The sequence below is a fragment of the Nuphar pumila genome, chromosome 12 (genome assembly GCF_984573655.1).
Source record: "Nuphar pumila chromosome 12, dmNupPumi1.hap1.1, whole genome shotgun sequence".
In the NCBI taxonomy this organism is placed as follows: domain Eukaryota; kingdom Viridiplantae; phylum Streptophyta; class Magnoliopsida; order Nymphaeales; family Nymphaeaceae; genus Nuphar; species Nuphar pumila.
In genome coordinates, this window is record NC_143260.1 from 494204 (window position 1) to 520817 (window position 26614).

The following is a 26614-nucleotide window of genomic DNA, read 5'->3' on the forward strand; positions in this document are numbered from 1 at the left end:
TGGTTCGATGGGAAAGACCCAAACTGAAGCTAGTCGAGCCGACAAAGTTTAAAAGAGAAAGAGAAGCGAGAATCCTTGAGAATTGAATATGGGATGTGAAGCAATTCTTTGACCAAGCAGAGATCGAAGAAGATGCTGATCGGATATGCACTGCGGCTAGATACTTGGTTGATGATGTTGATGTATAGTGGAGAACACAATATCAAAACATGGAATGGGGAAGACTGGTGATCGAGTTATGGGATGACTTTAAGAAAGAGATGCAGAAATATTTTCTCCCACATAGTGCTGAAGAAAAGGCTTGTGACAAGCTAATGGCATTAAGGCATACATGGACCATTCAGGAATACGTGGCTACTTACTCGTCAGCGATGCTTGATATCAAAGACATGGTCGATAATAATCGTGTTTACTTCTTCAAAAAGGGATTAAAGCCCTAGGCTCAATAAAAGTTAACTCTGCTAAAGCCAACTAACCTGAGTAGTGCTTTGGCTGTTATCGAACAGATTGTTGAAATACCCCCGCGTGGTGGACCTCAAACAAGATAATTTTGCAGGGATGATTGAGTGAATGCAATGGGTGGACAGGGAGGAAATTAGTATCGACCACCCCCTTGGGATCAAAGGGACCAGACTCAAACGTGGCCAGATGAAATATTGAGAAATAGACCAACCCCACAAAATCAGAATTATAGGTACCATCAAAACTTTTGATGTTGGTATTGTAATGGAAATCACTTTGCGCGACAATGCCCTAATCCAAACCAAGAAAATATGATGAACAAGGTTGTTAATGCTATCGAGGGTGAAGAGGAACCTATATGAGAAGAAATCAAGATAAGGACCTTGCAGAGGGTGAATGCGTTAGAAGGATCTACCTCTGCAGTGTCCCTAGTGAAAAATAACTGATGTATTTAGACGTGACCATCAATAGAAGAACTGTCAAGGCAATGATCGATACAGGGGCCATGCATAGCTTCATTGCTCAGTAGGAAGCAGGAAGGCTAGGCTTGCGGTGGAACAAAAAAGTGAGTTGCATAAAAGCAGTTAATTCAGCTGCACAACCCATCTTTGGAGTATTCAAAGGCATAACAGTCAGGGTCGAGAAGTGGATTAGCAAGACCGATTTCTTGATTGCTCCACTGGACGATTTTAAGGTAATCCTAAGCATGAAGTTTTTATGAGCAAGTAAAGTGGTATCGATGCCACACCTGGATGTTGTCAGTTTTATGGGCGGAGAGTTCCTGTGCATGATCCCTGCTTCAACGTCATTGTCATTGAACACCCACATGGTTTCCACCATACAAATCAAGATGGATCTCCAACCAGGTGACCAAACATTCCTAGTAGCAATACAATAAGAGGAAGAGGGGAGGCACCCTAAAGATATTTCGCCACCAATAGCTGTTGTGTTAGAAGAGTTTTGAAAGATGATGTCACCTGAGTTGCCAAGAGGATTGTCATCTCATAGAGAAGTAGATCATAAAATGAGATTGGTGCTAGAGATAAGGCCTCTTGTCGTGGCTCCATATAGAATGTTCCTACCAAACTTGGAAGAACTTAGAAGGCATCTGAACAAAATGCTAGATGTTGAGATCATTCATCCATCAAAGGCACCCTTTGGTGCCCTATTATTGTTTCAAACCAAATATGATGGGTCCAAGCTCTTATGTGTGGATTATAGGGCCTTCAACATGTTGACTATAAAAAACAAGTACTCCTTGCTCTTAATTGTTGATTTGTTCGATCAATTGAGAGGAGCTTGAGTTTTCTCAAAATTGAACTTGAGATCGGGGTATTGGCAAGTCAGGATTGTGAAAGAAGATGAGACCAAGACCACGTGTGTCATGCAATATAATGCCTTTGAATTCTTAGTGATGCCCTTTGGCTTGACAAATGCGTTGACAACTTTCTCTACTCTAATGAACTAGATATTCTATCAGTTCCTGGATCAATTTGTTGTCATGTATTTTGATGATATTGTTGTCTATAGCGAAAGTTTGAAAGATCATATACGACATTTGTGTATAATGTTTCAGATCCTGAGGGACAATGATATATATGTTAAGAGACAAAAGTGCTTGTTCAGCCAAAAAAATATCAGTTTCTTAGGCCATTGGACTGCCAAAAGGTGAAGGCCATTCAGGATTGGGAGATACCAGCAAAGGCTTTTGAACTTTGCTAATTTTTTGGGCGGGCTAACTATTACCATTGATTCATCCTTGGATATTCTGCTAATGCAACACCGTTGAATGAATTGTTGAATCAAAAAATGTGCGCCTAACCAGTTTTATCAAAATCATTTTGATTCATATTGTTAATGTGTTGTTGCACCTGATCACCAATTACCTTTGAGATACAACCTGTCAGCTATGAGGCCCAATAGAAGATGGTGGGTAATGAGGTGCTGAGCACGGTTAAAGTGTGCAATCACATCAAACCCAATCTCAATTCTACATAAGAAGGCTGAGAGTTTATATTATGGATATCGAAATAGAGCCATGGTCACCATCGATTAGCTGAATTTCGAGTCGGGGATAAGGTGTTAGTCAAGTTATACCCGAAAGAATATTAATATTCTGTGAACATCATTCGGGGCTCATTCAAAAGTATGATGGGCCCTTTGTCATTATTCAAAGGATCAACAACTTGGCGTACAAGCTAGATTTTCCTGTGAGCTTTCAAGTCCACCCAATCTCTTATTTATGCAATTTGAAGCCCTTCAATGATGACAAAGAAGATCCTGACCGCAGTTTACCTTAACGAGCTCCCATCCCACAATGAGCTCCATCATCAACATCAGCTTCATCCTCTTAAGAAGTTGAGTTCATCATGGACCATGTTAACAACTACCTTGGAGAAGTGAAGAAGTATCATGCAAAGTAGAAGAGATTGCTAGAGAGTGATGCTAGTTGGGATGCTCTACGCAACATCCATCAATTTTAGGAGCAGGTTGAAGAGTACCACCGACAGATAGCATCGAGGATGATGTCAGTTTAGGCGGGGGAGCGTGTTCTAGACCGTCATGCTTTTTGCTTCTTATGTATATACCTCTTTGGCACTCTCCAATGCTTGAAAATGACTTTTAGCCTAAGAACTTCGTGTACTATGACAACGGTCTCCTCCTCCTCATCAGAGCCGTACCTGTGTTTTATGGGACCTGAGGCGGAGGGAAAAAATGGGCCCCCTATTAATAGTAGGAGTTCGGGGGCAGCGCCTCCAAATTTTTTTTAAAGAATCAAAATAACAATAAAAATTGTATTCACATTAAACAAATATAATGTTCCAAATATTTATATTATATTAAATAAAAATGTATAAAATATTTATATAAACTACCTAAACAATACTCGTCTGATTGTTTTAGAGACAAAAATAGTTATCAAATCAGTTTATTCAAGTTGTTCAACATTAATTAACAGAGATTAACTAATACAAATATTTATATTATTTTTATATTTAACTAGCAATAACATCAATTAACAGAAATTAACTAACAATAATTAATAGTAATTAATTAACAAAAATTAACTACTAACAAAAATTAGAAATTAGAAATTACAGTGAAACAAGAAAGTCAAGAGAATAAGACACAACCTGAGTTCAAATAATGATAAGATTTATATTTTTACTAAACAAATATGATATTCTAAATATTTATATTATATCAAATAACAATGTCTAAAATATTTATATAAACTACTTAAACAATACTCGTCTAGCTGTTTTAGATGCAAAAATATTTATCAAATCAGTATAATCAAGTTGTTCAACCATTTCTTTCTCAATTGACAACATAGCCAATCCATTCAATCTGTCCTAAGACATAATTGATCCAATATAATTCTTGATTAACTTCAATTTTGAGAAACTTCTTTCCGATGATTCAACGGTAACTAGTATTGTTAGAAAAATCTTATAAGCAATATAAGCATTTGAGAATAAACCATTCAGTTTCGCCAAATAACGTAGTACATCAATTGTCGTTCTTTCAGTGGTTAAATAACACCTCAGGGTCATCAACTCTCTAGATAAATCATAACCATCAATATTTGAACGTCCATCATGACTTAAAAATTTATCAAGCTTCTCACAATACTTCTTTAAGCTATTTAAGGGATCGACTTCAGTCTTCAACTTCTCTAAGTTTAACAAAACTCCAAGTCTCTTCATATTGTTTAAATTGTTCAAACCGGAGTTGAAGGAAAGATCGAGCTTGATTAATTATAAACAGAAAATATTCTACTCTAAAAGATTCTTCACTTGATAGTATTACATCGTCACTGCCACTTTCATCAAACTGTTTCTTTCTTCGGGTTATGCGTTTTTCTCGAAATTTAGCTTCAAACCTCATGTCACTTGCTAGTTTCTTAGCTTCATCCATGACACTGAAAAATGGGAAACTCCGGGAGAGAATGCGAAACTCCCCACAATGGTCAAAGAGGGAGATTTCATGCACAAATCCTCTTAATATGGAAAAAACAAACTAATATTTGGTTTCAGCACCAACCCATTTGGTTTCTCAGAAGATCAAATGGAGACTCTTTTCAATTCCACCACAGATGGGAACCACCCTTATGGCAACACGGTAGCACCATGATCATACACAACACATTCCAAAGGGTAAAATGGTATTTTTTTATTGACAATTTCCCTTAAATTTATAAGAACTGTAAGACATGAAGAAAAAAGTGCATGGTGGTGGCAAAATTAACCAGAAGAATTGCCTTTTTCAAGAAAAAAAGAATAAAAAAAATATCAGTAGCAAGTAAAAAGCCATGTAAGCACGCAAATGGGCACAGACCAATAGAACCTAATGGTGGAAAATTGACTAAAAGAACACGAGAAATCAAGAAAGATGGTGAGGGTAGGAAAAAAATAAATGGAGAAATGAGAGTGGTCAGTGGTGCAAACTCCTTAAAGGACAAAGGAAGTTCTAAAACAAGAGAACATTAGAAAAGAAACACAGCATGTAAGGAAGGTCTAATTTGAGAAACAATATGCCCAACATACAGGAGCCAGAAACCATCAAGAGAAGAAAGATGAAAATTTGGTCCAATAAAATATCAAGGAGACGTGATGCTAGAGATTGTAGGTGAAAAAGAAAATGAAGAACAAATTACTTTGAAGCAATGTGGTAAAAATTGTCATAAAAATGACAAGATTTATGATCATATCTTATGATACCGTAACATATAGATCATTGCTTTGCATCTATACATATCATACAACACAGTGTGTCATACACTATCACCAAAAAAAGTAGGTTCTTTTAATATCTCGACATTTTAGCTCGGATCCATTATAGGGACTAGTAAATTGGAAAAATAATTGATTCCTAAAAAGAATTGATTGTTCCTTTTCTAAACAAATGGGGGGAGCTCGGGCCTTAAAAATGGGCCCCTAAAATTTTTTTGGGCCCAGGGGCCCTGAGGCCCAAGCCTCATTGGCCTCTTTACAGGTCCGGCTCTGCTCCTCATCTCTATTGTATACTAAGAAGCTTTCCTGCATTCTCTTTGCTTATGTGATTGTGTTTGCACGTGCTTGTGAGACGGCGCCCACATGCATCCTGTTGCAACCTTGCGCTCTTTGCTGTGAGTGAACTCGTATTAGTTTCCTTAACTTGTCAAGCTAACCTGATCAGGGGCTTATAAGCCGGTGACAGTAAGTATGCCTTACAATTCCACCTCCCTCGTTTAGCCTTTAATGCTTCCTTTCCTTGTAATGTATGTTTGAACTGCTAGGACTAATATCAGATACCTGCCCTCTAAGCTCTACCCTACGCACTCTTCGGAACACCATCTTTTGGAAATTTACCAAAAAAAATACCCATGTTCCCCAAGATCGAAACCATAAATTTTGTTCGTTTTTTTGAAGGAGAAATTCATGTATTTGGTATTTAATTTTGAGAGAGAGAGAGAGAGAGAGAGAGAGATAGAAAACCCCCTTTGGCCTTTTGAGAGGCATCTAGCTAGTTTGAAAAATGGGATAAAGTCGGATAGGGTGTCAACGAACAATAAATAACGTAATATTGCAGGCTTTGGAAGGATAAATTGGTTTCGCTCCCAATCCTCACAAGTGCACAATGATGTAGTGAACCAAGCAAAATGCCGTAGCGCTTTTCTCCTAATAAAGAAAGTTGCATTTTTAGAAAAATAATTACTAACATGTTTTCTGATAGTTTTGCCCTTGTTACTAAATACCATCCTTGATGACAAAGTCAGTACGGGAAGAGAATCCCAAGCACAAGATGCAACAGAATGGTGGGGCTCGTCCTTTGACCTGGAGGTTCATTAGCCCCAAAGCAAAGCAGGTTATATGTTCCCCCCCCGATGATTCACTGAATCCCACGTCTGTGTTCGGGGCTTTGAATGAGCACCACGTATACAAGCACATGGGGCTCGTATTCCTGTGTATGTTGACATAACTTTGCATCGGACTCTGGTGTTGTTGCAAAGACTTAAGTACCCTTTATTGCTATTCTTCTCATAAAGTGATGGTTTGAGAAAATGACAAAAATGCTTTTCATTCAAAAAAGAAAAAACAAATAGTTCAAAAAAAGGACAAACATGTCCTCCATCCAGAAAGTCGAGGATGATGTTGACTCTTCAAAGTCTTCTTCTTTTTCTGTTCAAAAAAAGGACAAACATGTTTTCTTCTTCTTTCTCCGTAAAACACTGTAAAACCCTTTCTCTCTCTAGAGAAGAAACATGTTCATCTCGTTCCGGTGACGGGTGTTCTACGAAATGTAAATCCCCCCTTCTGTAAGGGCAAAAGGCCATGAACACGTTGGGAGGAGCCCTCAGACCCCCCTTCTGTAAGGGTAAAAGCTCTGAATCAGACTCCATAACTCTTCAAGTTGAATAATGCTACCCACACTGGAAGGAGCTCTCAGACCCCCCTTTCTGTAAGGGTAAAAACTCTAAATCAGACTCCACAACTCTTCAACTCTAGGGAACAAGATGAACACCCGTCACCGGAACGACGGCTCCGCTGAGACCTCCTCGCTAGGGAGAAGAAGACGACGTGGTGGAGCTTCTGCTGGCCATCCTCAGCGCGACTGCACCGACTGGGTTGCTGTCGAGGAGGAGGGCGAGAACGGTGACTCTTAGCTTGGGCAATCTTTCTTTTGATGATTGTGATTGTAATGTATCGTTGAAGTTAAAATGGGGAATGAAATGACAATAGAAATTATTGAAAATTTACACAAATAAACTAGACTCAATAACGAAGACACCACTTTTTACGGATTTGGAATATGACCTCCGGTTAGGGAGATATGACTCTGACAAGTTGGTCCTAATTTGCGGAAGACACTACAAATCGCTATAGCGATTTGCGGAAGACACTACAAATCGCTATAGCGATTTGCGGAAGACACTACAAATCGCAGATTTGGAATATGACCTCCGATTAGGGAGATATGACTCTGACAAGTTGGTCCTAATTTGCGGAAGACACTACAAATCGCTATAGCGATTTGCGGAAGACACTACAAATCGCTATAGCGATTTGTGAATCGCTATAGCGATTTGCGGAAGACACTACAAATCGCTATAGCGTTTCGCGATTTACGGAAGACATTACAAATGCTACAAATTGCTGTAGGAAAGCCCGATAATACTACAAATCATTGTTCGGAGGGCGCTGCCCCCCGAGCCTCCCGCCAGGGGCGGCCCCCCCTGGACCCCCGCCCGCTGACCGCGCAGCGGGATCCGGGCCGGGGGGGAGCCCCCGGACCCCCCTCCTGTAAGGGCAAAAACTCTAAATCAGGCACACAAGTAGAGAGAGAAGGGAGAGAGAGTGAGAGGGTTGGTGTTCATGGCCTTCTCCAGGAGGAACCCTTTACCTCTCTTGATTTCTTCTCTACAGAGAGAGAGGGTTTTACAGTGTTTTACGAAGAAGGAAGAAGAAGAAGATGACGATGCAGCAATGTAGGATCGTCTGTTGGATGTGCACAGAAGTAGAGAGAGAAAGGAGAGAGAGTGAGAGGGTTGATGTTCATGGCCTTCTTCAGGAAGAACTCTTTGTTTCCCTTGATTTCTTCTCTAGAGAGAGAAAGGGTTTTACAGTGTTTTACGGAGAAAGAAGAAGAAAACATGTTTGTCCTTTTTTTGAACAGAAAAAGAAGAAGACTTTGAAGAGTCAACATCATCCTCGACTTTCTGGATGGAGGACATGTTTGTCCTTTTTTTGAACTATTTGTTTTTTCTTTTTTGAATGAAAAGCATTTTTGTCATTTTCTCAAACCATCACTTTATGAGAAGAATATCAATAAAGGGTACTTAAGTCTTTGCAACAACACCAGAGTCCGATGCAAAGTTATGTCAACATACACAGGAATACGAGCCCCATGTGCTTGTATACGTGGTGCTCATTCAAAGCCCCGAACACAGACGTGGGATTCAGTGAATCATCGGGGGGGGGGGAACATACACAACCCTCTCGCCCCAAAGAGTCGAAAAAGGAAGTTGTTGGGCCCTAAGGGGGACTAGCCTAGCCTAGCTAAGCTAAGGAGGGGCTCTCTTGGATGGACTATGGAGAGTCGGATACCACTGATACCCCCACCACCTAACTCTCAACTCTGCTTCTTTTCTCTTCTCTTCTCCCCCCCAACAAAAATTCTGCACATCCCACGCCCGTGCACGATATGATAATTAAGAGTATACAAGGGCGTAATCGTATGTGGGCCTACACACCGGGTGAATGTGGTCCCAGCCGACCCAATAGGGCCCACCTGTCGACGTGGGGGCGAGCCTCGCTCTCTCTCTCTCTCTCTCTCTCTCTCTCTCTGGAGTTCCTTGGTTGACTGAAACGCTGAATGTGGGCCTCTCCTCTTGGGCAGCCACCCTCGTTCAACTTTTCCCATCCTTTTTATTTTAATAACTTTTTGTCCGTGGAAATTGGGAAAAAAAAAAAACACCAGCCACCGGCGGTGAACGCGAGGTCTGACGGGACTTCGAAAGAATTAAACGCGCGATGAAAAAGACGGAAAGCCTCCTTCTCCTTAGCAAAAAGCAACATAAATACCCTCCAAATGGCAACCTCGTAATATTTGGAGAAGAGAGGAGGGGTTAGCTGGCTTTTGAGAGTTTATGGGAATACCGAAAGCAGCCCTGAGGGTGAGGGGCAGGTGTGGGTCCCCCTCCACGCCATGCCGGGGCCGCGGGAGATCTCAGTCATGATACCACACCGACCCTTCCCACATCAATTCGAATACAAGAACCGTCGGATATCGAACGCGTGTCGTCCTGGAGAGAAGCGAATTCGTCCATCTCTTTCCTCTCCCAACCTGCACGTCGTTCCAAAAGGAGAGAGGGGAGGGGCCTTCTCTCTCTCTGTCTCCTGGCGTGAAACTGTTCCTCCATAGGGGATGACGTACCCTGCTTTACACGTGCAACGGCGTCGGTGCTGCCCTTCCTCATTGCCACGTGTGGTCATAGACGACAAAATGGGTTCACTAACCGTAACAATTTGAGATTGAAAAGTGGAGTTGGGGGGAAATACCACTAAATCCCTCCCTCTACTCTCACGTTTTTCACTCTCTCTCCTTTATTATTACTTCCGTTTTCACAGTCTCTCTCTCTAGGGCTGCAGTGCAGTGGGTGGTTGAGGGCAGGGCACAAAGCATTAGAAAGCGTTAAAAAGAAAGTAAATCGTAGTAGATAGTATGGTACGAAGGACATGATGATGTGTTATCCCCAAGGAATTGGGTTAGGGACGTAACGATGGTGGTGAGGTTGGGTAATAAATTCACGTGGGTCGGATGATAAAACCGGAGATGAGGGTTGTAACTGTTATTGTAATTATTGTTGTTGGAGGGTGGGTGGCGTTAGGGAAAAGGTGGGATTGGGAAGGGTCCAAGATGAATGAGGTGGTAGCGCAACGGAGAACGTCAATACAGCCCTATTCACGCCAAAAGGACGTCCTCAGAAAAGCTTTGAGCACTCATTCCGAATCTTTTGGTCAGAGAGAGGGAGAGATTTCTGTTACGCTCTCTCTTCTCTTCAAAAATTACCAACATTCTGTTTGAAAACCAAAAAAAGCATGAAGCCGCTGTCGCGAGTAAAAGAAAAGAAAAAAAAAAAGTAGCCATACCTCGCCCCAGGGCGGATCACCTAAAACGGTGAATGACAACGTTAAGGTAAAAGTGAGTGAAACTTTTGCTAACGAAACAAGCGGCGGTGGGTCCCGCAGATCTGGACATCTCTCATTTCTATTTTACTGATCCGGTCTCAGACATCTCAACCATGTTTTCATTCTTCGCCGTGGTGAAGGGGGTTCAAAAATGGCGACAAAAACTGAAAGTTGAAACCAAGGTCTTTCAATCTAGACTCCACCGCCCACTGGTCCTATCAGAGAAAACCTGAACGAATGTGTTCATCATTTTCACTTTTCAGTTTAGGCATTACATGAACCAAACGGATAACAATCCACATAACGAATTCAATGCGATTTCAGGATTTATTACTCTACTGTTCCAAGGAACCGGCTGAAAAGTTGGCCAAGCTGGAGCAGATCTGGGAGCCGAACAAACTTTCTAGTGTTCAGATACAACACCACAACTGCGAAAAAGGGGATAACTTGTGTTGGGATTTACGAGCTACTTCTCAATTTTCTAGCTAATTTCATTTTAGACTTTAATCAAGCGGATTACACAATGCATACTTTGGACCTAGCTAGTTCACATGCACAGCGTGCCGACAACTTTTAGCATGCATTTCTTCTTCTTTTTTTACCTTCTCACTGTACGTGTAACGTACCTGCTCATTTTTAGGCAAGCATGAAGATATTCAATTGTCACAATCTGATGATGCATAGTTTGTTGAGCATGAGGACGTAAAGCTGCATATTATATAGCTGAAGATGAACGCATCGGACACGTAGTTTTGACCGTCCTTCTTGGGTTGGATGGGTAATTAACTTATTACATCCCAAAAGCTAAACTGCCGTCTTTAGAATTTTAACCATGCCGGTTTCCTCTTCAACGCGGTGTCGCGTGCTGTGCAATAATCAGTGTAGATGGACGGATGTGGTCGTGTCCAACTTGATCAAACATAAAACAAAAAACGCGACGGCTTCTCAATAGCAAAGCTGCAGAGAAAGAGGTAGGTCCACCTTCGTGTGGGTGCATTTGTTGCATCTGCAGGACCTGAAGGTTTTGGTTAAGGACGACATTCTTTATGTGAAGTGCTGCTGCACTGAACAATAAAACTGTCTATCTCATTATGACCTGACCTGAGTGCATTTGAGGAAGCGGTCATATCCTGCAGTGAACAGCAGCAGAGCATTGCATATAAAAACCTACTGTTTGGGTAAAAATTCTCGCAGCACCGCCTTTCAAGATAAAATACGTCAAACAAATGGCAACCAGCGCATACCCAAAAAAAAAAGTAATTATAAGAGCGATGAAGATATCAATCTCAGAAAGACGATTTTACATGCAAAGATTGTGTCAGACAAGTGGGGAGTGGGGGAACGAGATTTAGACACCTATGTTAATGTCCCCCCCTGCGTTTCATTCGGAGCCGATGGTCAAGATTGTGTATCGATGACCGTATGGTCTGGGAGAGGAAAGAGATGAGGAAATGATAACGCACCGGCTCTGCATGATGATGGTGGACTGGTGGTGCATCCGTGAAGGAGTTTGTTGAGGTGACGTCTTTCGTCCTTTTGCTCACTCACCCAACCCCACAATTGTACGGCCCGAGGTTTAGGAGGAGAAAGATGGCAGACAGGGGGGGCGTCTCGGTTTGAAAAACACACCTCCCCCCCCCCCACCCTGTCCTTCCCATTTTTGGCTGATTATGTTATCCTCCCAGCTGGGCACGCCTCCCTAACCTCCCCTGTTTGCCCTCCTCCTTCACCCTCTTGACCCATCTGAAACCCTAAGCCCCACTCCTCCTCCTCCTCCGTACGTTCTCGACTCAATCCCTCCCACTGCTGGCGTTTGATGACCTCAAGAAGAAGGAGAAGACCATCTACTGGCTTTGCGTCTAATGGTGGTCAACCGAGGCATTAATGGAGAGTCCCTCCCCCTCGCTTTCGAGACGTCTGCATTTATTACTCAACCTTCCTTCCTTCCCATCCAAAGCCATTCAAAACTCATTATTCCGAGTGCATTTTATTTATGTATTTGTCATGTTAGGTTTGGGATTGAATCCCCACCCATCGAATGACACTTGAACCAAAAACATCACGGGAATTGGGGAATGGAGACATCCTCGACGATTGTTCTACTGACTGAGTCGTCACCACCATCTATAGTTAGCCTTAATTTTAGTGTGGGTCTGGTCTGTTTGACACCCCCTCACGATATGCCCAAGTCAGAAAGAAACGGAAAGCGATGTGACTGCATTTACACTCCCACTTGTGTTAAACTTTGTGCGCTGGGTCGGGTCGGGTCGGGTCGATCACTGCGGGTGTGAGGTTAATTTGGTCCTTGACTGTGAGGTTAGTTACGTAATTATAACGATGCCTGTGATATCTCCGTCCGTCCGTCCAGCTCTGACTCTGACCCTGACCGTTGCTTACTTACTCTTCCCGAGTGCAGCCCGTACTGGACTGGACAAGTTGCACGTGTGAACCGCGGCACCGAGAAGAGAACAAACGTAAAATGTCTTATCGGAATGACGAACATGGCCCCGGTCAGGCGCGGTTGGTCTTCCAGCACCCCCCACCGGCACCAGTCAAAAAATAGGCCTCGCTGTGGACCCCACCAAGGGTATCAGCAGGCCGACGGCCATACACCAGACTGTTGCCGTGCCGATGGGTCCTCATCAATCGTCTTCATCCGGAACGTGAAATCTGTGAGGGAAGGGCCCGGTCGTACGTATCTCGGAGAATCGTGCGTAGCTTAATTAGTTGGGTTGTCGCAATAAGCGACAGCAATGCAAAAGTGGCCGCGCATCCTTTGTTGAACCTGAACAAAGGGGAAAAGGCGTTTGTGGCGACCCACACAGCCCTCCTGCTTTGACCACCCTCTTAATTTCAGCCTGGCTCCACTCACTCCCCCATCTAGAAACACATGCCTTTTACCGCACACACACATGACTTGCAACCCCCACAAAATCCATCCATCCCAAGGACATGAAAGAAGCAACAGCAAAAAGGCGCCAAGAAAAAAAAGAAAGCATGCAGCCAATTCCCCAACAAATCATCCATGGCTAAATCGTTCTTACAATATGAGCGTTATATATATATATATATATATATATATATATATATATATATATATATATATATATATATATAATGAAATGAAAACCTCTTGAATGGAAAACCCTCCCAAACCTTTCCAATTGATGTTTTATTGAATTTTTGGTTTATTTTTCAAAATTTCAACAACATAATCTTGGAGCATTTGATTCCCATGTATGGATAGGTTTTATAAGTTTCAAAATAAGCAGCATACAATTTTTATAATTTTTTTAGCCTCTAAACATTATTTTTTCTCTCCAAAATTCATGATCTAACTCTCTATTTATAGTAAATCAAACATGTTGAACACATTTGAAATGTCAAAATAAAAAATAAAAAATAAAAAATAAAAAAAAAGAGATTTCATTGAGGAGGTTTGCGAGGGTTTCCATTGCAAATGAAGCAGAACCCCTTAGTTTAAAGTTTTTTAAGCATACAAGTTTATCTTGTGATAAAAAAAAATCAATAGGCATCGATTTTTTACAAATCATAAAAACATATTTTTTCATAAAAAAAGCATGATCTAAAAGACAATTCCTACTAAATTAAGCATGAACACATCTATGATGTTAGAATGTGTCAAAACAACTTGCATCAAAAGATTCAAACTAGATTGTAGGTACAATCAATTGTACCAAATATAAACCTATATATATATATATATATATATAACAAACAATGTTTTCAGGTTGTTTTTTCATAAATCTGACCTTGCAAATGTGTTTGGTATGGTCGATTTACTAGGAAACGATACTTGCGTAATGTTTTATTGATAAAAAATATGAGTTTTAGGCCTTGAATAATTATGTAAATCTTAGTTGGTTCATTTTTAAACCTTATAAAAACCTACCAGCGTAGTCGAATCAGACGATCCAACAGTCAATCCATATAAAATCAAGCATAATAATACATGCATACAGTCAAATTAAAGGAATGCATGAAAACCTCCCTCCAAAAGCCCGGTAGACTAGTAGGAGGTTATTGTAATTTACAAGTGTTTTTGTATTGGTTTTCGCAATTCTAACCTTGCAGATGTGTTCGACATGGTTAATTTGTTAGAAAACAACACTTGAGATCATGTTTTTCAATAAAACTTGTTTTCTAACCTTTGAATATTTATGAAAATCTTATACTATTGTTTTTTAAACCTTATAAAAACCTATTTGTGTGTCAAAATTGGAGGATCGAAGAGTCAATTCCTATAGAATCAAGCATGTAGAACACATGTAATATCAAAATTAAGGAAAACATGAAAACACCTTTAAAATCCTGGTAGGCAAGTATATATATATATATATATATATATATATATATATATATATATATATATATATATATATATATATATATATATATATATATATATATATATATATATGTGTGTGTGTGTGTGTGTGTGTGAACATGCATTCAATATTAATAAATTGAGACAAATAACATCTTATTGCTCGAGTTCCTTTAAGTGAATCTAACCTTATAGATATGATCTACATGATATTTTTGGTGGGGATCGACTTTTGAATCACAAGAATTTCATGTTTGTAAATGTTTGTTTGGAAGCCAACCCCCCAAAGAGCATTATTAAAGTGAGGAGTCTTCATGGATTAGTCGCTTTTTATTAACGGTTTCTCTAGAAGTTTCGTAGCCTGATTGTTACGCTATTTTTTTTTGATAGGATCTTCCTTTGAAGTTTTTTCCTGTAAGTTTGAACCCCTGTAACTATGACAGCAGTTGCAACATAGGCTCACTACTACGACAGGGTGGTAAACTATGCTCTCTTGCGACCCCTATTTACATCTAAGACTAAAGGCCACTTAAGGAATATGAAATAAGGGTGTATTGAAATGAGAAAGGTTCACAAACAAAAGTACTTTGTGTCATATCCAACAAAACCGTCTTAAAGCACAAGTTACACTCATGATAAGTGAACAATCATGCACATGGTTTAACCCGATGCTTCATCTGTTGGATTGGTTCACTTCCGGCATCGGCACACTGTGACAAAGCAAAACCAAAGTAGACTGTTATTTAAAACAGTAAAATTACAGGGGGTGGTGCATACCTGATCCAACCATTATTAGGATGTGATTACCAGAGATGGAGGTCGCCAGAGGTTCTCTGCTTAGCCGGGCTGCAACCACCACAAGCGCAGGCTTCCTTAGGCAACCGGTGAGTACACCTATCTCCTCCTTATATCCTTACTTTTTCACACACACAGGGTCGCTCATGATACCCTGTATTTATAAAGCATAGGATGAGAATGGTTTGCATAATCGTTCCCCCTTATCCTATGCTGGTTTATCGGATGGATCATCCCTAATGTAGGGATGTATCCACATCGTGGATAACCACCACGTCAATCGTGGTGGTTAATCCAACATTCTCTCACTTGATCCGACGATAAACCTTTTAACCAGAAAACCTTATGAGAATACCTTGATGAATAGATTGGTCTTCATAATCTATTCTATAGGTCCTTAGTTGAATCTCTAATTCTTATGAGATTAACAATAACCATAATGAGAATCAAGAATTGAAAGTGATCACTTTATTTATATGCATATGTCAAAAAGAGTTTAACAATCTCATCCTTATTAAATGTTCAAAATATAATCCCGGTGCTAGCCCTTTAGTAAGAGGATCAACGATCATCTCTTTGGTACCAATATTAACAACATGCACTAAATAATTCTTTGTCCTTTCTTTAACAACAAAATACTTGAATTCCATATGCTTGCACGATGTAGTACTTTTGTTGTTGTTCGAAAAGGACACCGCAACTTCATTATCACAATAGACCTTCAGTGACTTCCCAAAGGAATCGACCACCTTTAACTGTGATATGAAGTTCTTTAACCATATAGCCTGCGAAGTAGTCTCGTATAATACTATAAATTCTGCCTCCATGGTGTGAGCAACAATGGTTATCTGCTTTTCACATCTCCAAGATATCGCCCCCCAGCAAGTAAGAAGACGTACCCAGTAGTAGACTTTCTACTATCAAGGCATTCTCCTAAATCCGCATCTGAGTAGCCAATGACCTTAAGGTGATCAACTTTATGAAACGTCAACATATAGTCTTTTGTCCTTTGCAAGTACCACAAGACTTTCTTGGTAGCCTTCCAATGGGGTAAACCTGGATTAAACTGAAATCTTCCAAGCACCCTTACTGCAAAAGAAATATCTGGTCAAGAACATGTTTGCGCGTACTGCAAGCTGCCAACAACTGATGCATATGGATAAACACTCATTTATGCTTTGTCAATATCGTTCTGTGGACAATCCTTTAGGCTCAGCTTATCACCTTTTGATATGGGTGTTGAACTAGGAGAACAATTCTCCATCCCATATCGCTTTAACACCTTATCTATGTAAGATCTTTAGGAGAGGCCTAAAAAACCTTTCGCTCTGTCTCGACGGATCTTAATGCCAAGAACATAAGTAGCCTCACCCATATCTTTCATATCAAAATGTGATCCAAGAAACTGTTTTGTCTCTTAAAGCAACTTTATATCATTGGTTGCAAGTAAAATGTCATCCACGTACAACATCAATATAATGAACTTACTCCTACTTTCCTTAAGGTATATACATTGATCAATAATGTTTTCTGTAAACCCGAAAGTCACAATGACTTGAAAAAATTTAATATACCATTATCGGGAGGCCTGTTTAAGTCCATATATTGATTTGTTGAGCTTGCAAAACAGACGATCATTTTCAGAGAAACCAAGAGGTTGTTTCATGTATACCTCTTCATTCAGATCCCCGTTGAGGAATGCTATTTTCACATCCATCTGATGTAGCTCTAAGTCATAATGAGCTACAAGGGCCAAAATTATCCTCATTGACTCTTTAGTTGAGACAGGAGAAAATGTCTCATTGTAGTCAATGCCCTCCATCTGGGTGAATTATTTAGCAACCAATCTTGCTTTGTGTCTCTCTATGTTACCTTTGGAGTCATTCTTGGTCTTAAAGACCCATTTACACCCTACGGGCTTTACTCCGTTAGGTAACTCGACAAGATCCCGCACTTGATTTTTAGCTATAGCGTTTAACTCTTCTTTTATGGCTTCTATCCAGTGTATAGATTGTTTTCTTTGCACAACTTCCATAAAAGTCAACAAGTCATCATCTATATCTATGAAATCACCAGGCTCCTGAAAGTACACCACATAATCAAGATGTATGGCAGATCTCCTAATCCTTGTGGATCTCCAAACATGTGGTTCTTCAAGATCAGATTGAACCTGATCATCCTGTTCGTGCTCTTTCGTATTATCTACAATAGGTTCACTTTGGATTTGTGCATTAACAACCAAATGATCAACCACATGATCATTAGGAATAATAATGTGGTATCTTTCGATGTTTTCCTTCATAAGTGATGAAACTGGATCCTGTATTTCCTCAAAACTAAGGCTTTGAAGTGCACTTAATCCTACTGAACCATCGTCTAGGAATTTTGCCTTATCCATTTCAACAATTTGTGGTGAGTGAGATGGGCAATAAAACCTGTATCCTTTTGATCTTTCTGGATAACCAATGAAATATCCACTAATTGTTCTTGAATCAAAGGCTTTAATTTGGGGGTTATACAACTTAGCCTCTGTAGGATATCCCCATATATGCATATAAGACAATGATGGTTTCCTACCTGTCCACAACTCATAAAGAGTTTTAGGCACAGATTTTGTAGGAACCTTATTCAAAATATGCACAACAGTTCTTAAGGCTTCACGCCAAAACTTTATGAGAAGTATTGAATAATTCAACATAGCTCTGCCCATTTTCTTAAGCGTACAATTTCTCCTTTCAGCTATACCATTCTGATAGGCACTACCAAGCATGGTATATTGAGGTACAATGCCTTCCTCTTTGAGAAATCACGCTAATGGTTCTTCCCTTTGACCTATCTCAGTAAATCTACCATAATATTTGCCACCTCTATCAGACCTGACTATCTTAATAACCTTATTGGTTTGTTTCTTTACTTCTTTCTTAAATTTCTTAATCATTTAGAAAACATCAGATTTTTCAAAGATCAAGTAGAGATACATATACCGTGAATAGTCATCAATAAAGATGACAAAATATTTTTCGCTGGTGTAACAGGGAGAAAATGATCCACATACATCCATATAGACTATCTCTAATATCTCACTGTTGTGTTTGACACCCTCTTTATATGTGTTTGCATGCTTAGCCTTTATGCAATCAACATATGGGCCATTGTCGCTAAAATTTAGAGATTTCAAGATCCTTCATTTACGAGTTTCTTTATTCTCATTTTAGAGATATGACCCAACCTTCGGTGTCAAAGCATGTAAGATTTAATCCATCAACTATTTTCAGGAATATGTAATAAATTACATTCATGAGAAACAAATGGCAAATTACCTCTTTTTTTCAACCACTTCTTGTACTTTATACAATCTGCCTTTATGTGTGCATTCTTCTTGCAAAAGAAGCACTTTATGGGATCAAAGACGGATTGCTTGCTTTGAGATGACTTATCCCCATTTGGCTTCTTCCTAGCATTTCTCTTAAATGCATTCTTCTTTGGTCCTACCTTGGATACATGAGAAGCCATATGTGCACTCTGCACCTTCTCCCCTTTCAACCTCTTTTCTTCTTCAACACACTTGGACATGAGTTCATTAAATGTCCATTCATCATTATGTGTGTTGTAAGAGATTTTGAAAGGTCCATATTTCAAAGGTAAGAACATTAGAACTAAATGCACTAGGAAAGAATCAGAGATGGTGAGCTTCATGTCATTCAGCTGAGAAGCTATGTTCCTCATTTCCAAAATATGTTGGCGAATATTTTTCCCTCCAGAATATTTTATAGTTATAAGCTTTGATATTAAGGTACTGGGTCTGGCTTTGTTTGAACTCACAAACTGTGCCTCAATGGCATTCAGGAATTTCTTCACTGTTCTGCATTGTGGGATAGCACTGCGAATATTCTTAGCTACTTTAGATTACAAAAGCAACAAGCTAAGCCTATTAGAGCGCTCCCACTTCTCAAAAGCAATATTTTGATTAGCAATACTTTGATCAGTGAGGGCAGCAGGTTCATCTATCTTCAGGGCCAGATCTAAATCCATATACCCTAATGTAAAAAAAACTGTTTCTTTCCAATCACTAAACTTAGATCTATCAAGAAAAAATATAGAACTTGAGCCATCTAAAATCACAGGACTAGAAACTACACGACAAAAGACATGTATTAAGAAGCATTCGTACGAGACTAAAACTTTAGTGGAAAAAACAAAAGAATAAAGGCCCTTAATATGCTTATTTCTAGGCGAGTGAAGGGGGTCATCAGAGCCCTACTTTGGTAAGAGCTCTGACACTCAAAACTACTTCGCCTACCGACCATATTCGGTAAAACTAAGGTTCTTGTGAAGTTAGACCATCAACACAAGGTACCTTTGGATACATATGTGTGATGTATCTCGACACATTTACCTTATCCTACCCTACTTAAATTTCAAAAATAATAAAATTACCTTTGGGTCATTTATCGTTTCATGAGTCTAATTAAGTATAATATGAATATCGGCTTAAACTGTACGATAGCATGAAAATTCTTTGATGACATACGTGTATGCAGTCACTTTGGTGACGTGAACACATTAAGTCATCTAACTATCTTTAATGCTAACACCTTGAAATGGTTTGAAAACTTAATGGACCAATCAAATGATTTATAAACCGGTCCAAAAACTGGATGAACCAGTTAAATAACTCATGAATCGGTCTGAAAACTGGATGAACCACTTATAATGACCCACGAACCGGTTCTAAAACTGCATGAACCGGTTAAATGACCCACGAACCGGTCCTAAAACCGTATGAACTGGTTAAATGACCCACGAACCAGTCCTAAAACTGCATGAACCGGTTAAATGACCCATGAACCGGTCCTAAAACTGCATGAACCAGTTAAATGACCCATGAACCGGTCCTAAAACTGTATGAATCGGTTGAATCAAGCTCTAAATCGGTTCAGAATATACCAAACCGGGTCTGTAATACTCTGAACCGGTCTCTACAACAGTGAACCAGTCTCAGTTGTCTGAGAATCGGTTCCAGAGAGATCCAGATCGGTTCAGAAACAGGTTGAACCGGTTCATACCAGTTACAGTTTATTCGGATCTGGTTTTGTCAGACTGACAGATCCAGATCCATATAATCCAATTTTAAGCGAATTTTGGATCAGTCACTGAAAGAACCGGGTCTGACTTACCAGAATCTGATCTATATGATGTTTTCGGATTCGGGATCTAAGACCCGAAGATCTGAATCCGGATCCAACCCGGTTTATCTTCATGGGTCGGTACGGGTCATCAGATCCAAGTCTAAAACACAACCCGATCCAAAAGTTCTTAACGGACCAGTTACAGTTTCAGAGAGAGATCCAAAATGGATCTCTTTGACCCGATCTGAATCAAATCATCATATTGGGTCAGGGTCAAATGAGCTTCAGATCCATTACCCAAAAACCGAATCCAATCCAAAGAAACTTTTATGGATCAGATTGGGTAATATGGATCAGATCATAACATTGACTCGATCCAGATCCAAAGGTCTGTGGATCTTGGGTCGAAACAGAACGGATCCCCCACCTGAATCCTGAATCCGATCCAGAGGAGCCTTATGGATCGGCCCAGGTGGGGCGGGTCCGAATCCAAAAATGGACCTGACCCGAAGACAACAACAACAACAACAACAACAACAACAACAACAACAACAACAACAACAACAACAACAACTACGTCTTTATCCCAAAACAATTGGGGTCAGCGATATGAACCAAAAAAGAAAATCATTCTGGGTCTTCCACATGAGTCCTTCTCCTCCAATCATTTCTATCCAATGCCATGTCCTCGGTGAGGTTCAAAGCATTCATATCCTTTCCTATCACCTCCATCCATGTCTTCCTAGGCCTACCCCGAACTCTTTTAACTAATATATTTTCCCATTTCTCCATCCTTCTAACTGGAGCATCATTAGGCCTTCGCCGAATATGTCCAAACCACCGTAAACGATTCTCTCTCATCTTATTTTCAATGGGTGCAACGCCTACCTTCTTACGTATCTCCTTGTTCTGAATCCTATCTTTTATTGTATTTCCACACATCCGTCTCAGCATACTTATCTCAGCTACACTAAATTTTTGAATATGATGTCTCTTGGCAGCCCAACATTTCGTACCATATAGTAAAGCGGGCCTAATAATTGTCCTATAAAACTTTTCCTTCAACCGCAATGGCATTCTACGATCGCGCAACACTTCAGTTGCACTTTTCCATTTCATCCACTCAACCTTTATCCTATGATTTACATCTCCATCAATTTCTCCATACTTTTGAATGATAGATCCCAAATATTTGAAACAATTATCCACCGGTATTTCTTGCTCACCACTTTTCACTACACTCCCATCACTATTTCGTTGCTTACTAAACCGACATTCCATGTATTTTGTCTTACTCTTACTTAACTTAAAACCTCTTGCTTCCAATGTCTGTCTCCATAATTCTAACTTAGCATTAACCCCATCTCTATCATCAGCAAACAACATACACCATGGCACATTTTCTTGAATTGATCTCGTAAGCTCATCCATCACTATAGCAAATAGGAAAGGGCTTAAAGCAGATCCTTGATGTAACCCAACTGTTATAGGAAAATTGGTTGTCACCCCTCCACAAGTGCGGACATTGGTTACTACTCCTTCATACATATCCTTAATTATACTAATGTACTTGAGAGAAACACCTTTCTTCATCATTGTCCACCAGAGAACGTCCCTAGGTACTCTATCGTATGCCTTCTCCAAATCAATAAAAACCATATGCAAATCTTTGTTCCTCTCTCTACTTCTCTCAATAAGTTGTCTAAGAAGATGTATAGCTTCCATAGTTGATCTTTTAAGCATAAAACCAAATTGATTCTCCGATATTATGACAACCTTCCTCAACCTAGACTCAATCACCCTCTCCCAAAGTTTCATAGTATGACTCATGAGTTTTATACCACGATAGTTTATGCAATCTTGTATATCACCCTTATTCTTATATAGAGGCACCAAAGTACTTTTCCTCCACTCATTAGGCATCTTATTTGTCCACCAAATCTTGTTAAAAATATTTGTCAACCATTCTAAACCTTTCTCTCCCAAGCATTTCCAAGCCTCGATAGGTATACCATCTAGGCCAACTGCCCTTCTTGATTTCATTTTCTTCAAAGCCTCTGCAATTTCTTTCTTTTGACGCAAAGACAATTGAAACAAAAACTTAAGACCCAAAATTGGGTTACTGAAAACCTATTTTGCCTCTTTCCTTCTCTCTCCTCTGATGCAGATCGTTGCCGCCGGCTCCGACGGTCCGACAATCAGACGATTGCCGGCGACCTCAGTGACAAGGAGGCGACAACCACCACTGTCAGTGGCCTAATGGTCACTGTCATTCGACGGTGGAGCGACAACAAACACGACAAAAAATACAGAGGTCCGACGACTCGACAGTCGTCGACGACGGCTCCAGCGGCTCTGCAACGCCCTGACGGAGATGAAGGAAGAAGGGAAACAACCGGCGACATGCTCCCCGACTGAAACCCCCAAAAAATCTGGAGGTAAGTTGGTCTAATTTTTTTTTACTCTGTCGCCCTACGGCGACAGTCGCCCCACGACGATCTGTTGTCGTCAACCTGCAACGTCGCCCCACGACGACTACGCTCTGCTGGAAAAGATCTATCGCCTCATGGCGACAGTCACCGGAAAACGGTGTCACCCAATGGCGACAGTTGCCGAAAAAATCCATTGAGCCCGCAGCGGAACCGGTTCGTGGGCCCATAACCCATTGTTGGATTGGTCCGCTTTTGGCATCGGCTCACTGTGACAGCGCAAAAACTAGAGCAGTCTGTTATTTAAAACAGTAAAATTACAGGGGGTGGTGCATACCCGATCCAGCCATTATTAGGCTGTGGTTACCGGAGATGGAGGTCGCCGGAGGTTCTCTGCTCAGTCAATCTACAACCACCACAAGATCAGGCTTCCTTAGGCAGCCGGTGAGTAGACCTATCTCCTCCCTATATGCTTACTTTTTTACACACACAGGGTCGCTCATGGTACCCTGTATTTATAAAGCATAGGGTGGGAACGGTTTGCGTAACTGTTCCCCTTTATCCTATGCTGGTTTATCAGATGAATCATCCCTAATGTGGGGATGTATCCACATCGTGGATATCCACCACGTCAATCATGGTGGTTAATCCAACATCATCTGCCTTTTTGCTTAGTAAGAGGAAAAGCTTACTGCCTAGACAAAAGTACATATAAGTTGATTTTCTTACTATGCCAAATGACTGCATGAATGAAAAATAAATTGCTATAAAAAAATATATCAAATTTTTATAACTTAAAAAACAATTTTTTTTTTGTAAATATGATTCCGGGATTAATCAGTAACACTGACTACGCTAAACACATCTGTAGAGTCAAAATGTTAGATTGAGTTTAAACAACTTGTATCTATGAATTTAAACCAATGTTGTCTGTATCGATATCGACCTTGTATCATTTGCTCAATGATTCAGGAGAATTGGCTGAACCGATACTCAAGTGAATCTTTTTTAAACGACCAAAAAATAATTAAAAAATATTATGTGTCAATCAGAATGTGTCTTGTTAAAAAAATTATTTTAAGTACTTTTTATATTTATTAAAAAATAACCAATTCAAAGGTGAAGCGTATCAATTTTCTGCGGATATGATACGAATCAGCCAATAGACACAACATTGGTGTAAACTCATTAATACTTTCTTGATGGATGACCAGCACAAAAATTACATCACCTTTTTTAAGTCTTAGAACTGTCACTAAAGCTCCTAGTTTTCGTTGGGGCCTTTAGTGACAGTTTTTTTACCACCTCTAAAGGTCTCAGTTTTCGTTGGGATCTTTAGTGGCGATCAAAAACATCAGCTAAAGCCTAAAAAAAGCAAAAAAAACTCACTTTTCTATGATTTTTGTAAGTCGTCCATCACGCTGTAACGGACAGCGTAGGTAGTCGCACAACTACCAATCTCTCTCTCTCTCTCTCTCTCTCTATATATATATATATATATATATATATATATATATATAAGAGACACAAGATAAAATGTCAAAAAGTATACTTGACCATTAAAGAATTAAGTTGCAGTGTTAAGCACCAAATATTACGTGTATGGCCAATTATTATTCTTCTAGAGAATAAGCTTTCAAGAAAGTTGAACATGAAAGAGCTGAAAAATGACGGCTCACGTTAACATCAACCTAACAGACTTAAACAAAACGCGAGGAGAGGAAGCATGTGTGCGCGGGTAGGCAAAAAAGCAATAATAGTGTGGGAGATAACCAAGTAGTACTGTCAGGGGGTGTCTTTCAAGCAGAAAACAAAAGATGTTGGGCATTTGGCCTTGAGATTATTTTTTGCTTTTCTTATAGTTTTCTTCAACTTTGTGACATAACCAACTAGGTTATCATATGCAGAGATGACAAGAGAGTTGCGATGAAAGTTGTTCTTTGTATTCTCAACACTGAATATATATACATTCAAAAGATTACAAGATAAGCAACAAAAAAAAAAGAAAATATAAAGTAACCTAAAATACAACAACAGATCCGTCTAAGATATTCTAAGATATTTGTTTGAGGATGATAGAGCCTTCCAGAAATAACTGCTATCATAAAATTACGAAAATAACCGCTATCCTGAGATCACGGTAGCAATTGTGATCAATAGCGATTTTATGGATGATGATTTACACAATGTGCAATTTACACTGAGTGTGATTTACACAGTTGACACTGAATGCAATTTACACTGTTTACACTAAGTGCGATTTACACTGCGCGGTGGTGAGATGATCACGATTTTTAGATCTTAACACCCCCCTTAATCTGGAGCATGTAGATCATGAAGGCTCAGATTGGAAACCACCTTCGTGGCGAGATCATGTCCAAGAGGCTTAGTAAATAAATCAAATAACTGTTTGGATGTGTGTACATAAGCAGTGTGAATGAGCCCTTGACCCAATTTTTCATGAACGATATGACAATCTATAACAATGTGCTTTGTGTGTTCATAAAACACGGGGTTGGCAACAATGTGAAGCGCAACTTGATTGTCACAGTATATCATTGCTAGTGATACATGAGATACCCCTAATGATAAGAGAAGAAGACGAATCCAAGTGACTTCACAAACAATATTAGCCATGGCTCTATATTCGGCCTTGATCGGGGATCTGGACACAGTAGGTTGCTTCTTGGTCTTCCAAGACACTGGTGTAGAACCCAAAAGAATACAATAACCAGTCACCGAACATCTAGTTTCCGGACAAGCAGCCCAATCAGAGTCACAATAAGCATGAATCTGAAGAGGAGATGAAGAAGACAAAAACAATCCTTGACCTGGATGACACTTCAAGTATCTGATAACACGAAGTGTTGCATCCATGTGAGGTTGTCGTGGAGCATGCATGAACCGACTTAAGATATGTACTGAAAACAAAATATCTGATCGAGTTATAGTCAAATAGATGAGATGCCCAACGAGATGTGGATAGATAGTTGGATCATGCAACAAATTCCCTCAGTACTTGTGAGATGCTATTGTTGCTTCATAGAAAAATTAACAGGTTTAACTCCCAGTAAACCTGTTTCATCAAGTAATTCTAGAGTATATTTTCTTTGAGAAAGGAATATACCCTCTTTTGCATGATCCACCTCGATGCCCAAAAAATATTTTAAGGTACCCAGATCCTTCATATGAAACTGACTATGTAGATATTTCTTGACAGTTTGAATGGCAGACTCCTTGTTTCCAGCAAGAATGAGATCATCTACATATATAAGAAATACAATGAAGGCATCATCCAGTTGAAAAGTAAATAGAGAATAGTCCGCCAGAGATTGATGAAAACAAAAGTCAAGGAGAGCAGAGGAGAATTTTGCAAACCAATTTCTGGGTGCTTGTTTAAGACCATACAAAGACTTGTGAAGTTTGCACACTCAATGCTCCCCCTGTCGTGCAAATCCAGAAGGTATAGACATATAAACATCTTCTTTCAAATCTCCATTTATTATAAAATCCAATTTTGTGTGGCCATCACAGTGAGAAGACATCGAACGGTAGTCATCTTCGCTACATGGGCAAATGTTTCGTGATAATTGAGACCCTTTTGTTGAGAATGTCCTTTACTGACCAACCAAGCCTTATAGCATTCAATGGATCCATCAAATTTATACTTAATCTTATAAATCCACTTGCTCCCAATGGGTTTGATTCCTGGTGCTAATTCGGTGATAGTCCAAGTACGGTTTGCTTCGAGGGCCTGAATTTCAGCAGCCATTGCCT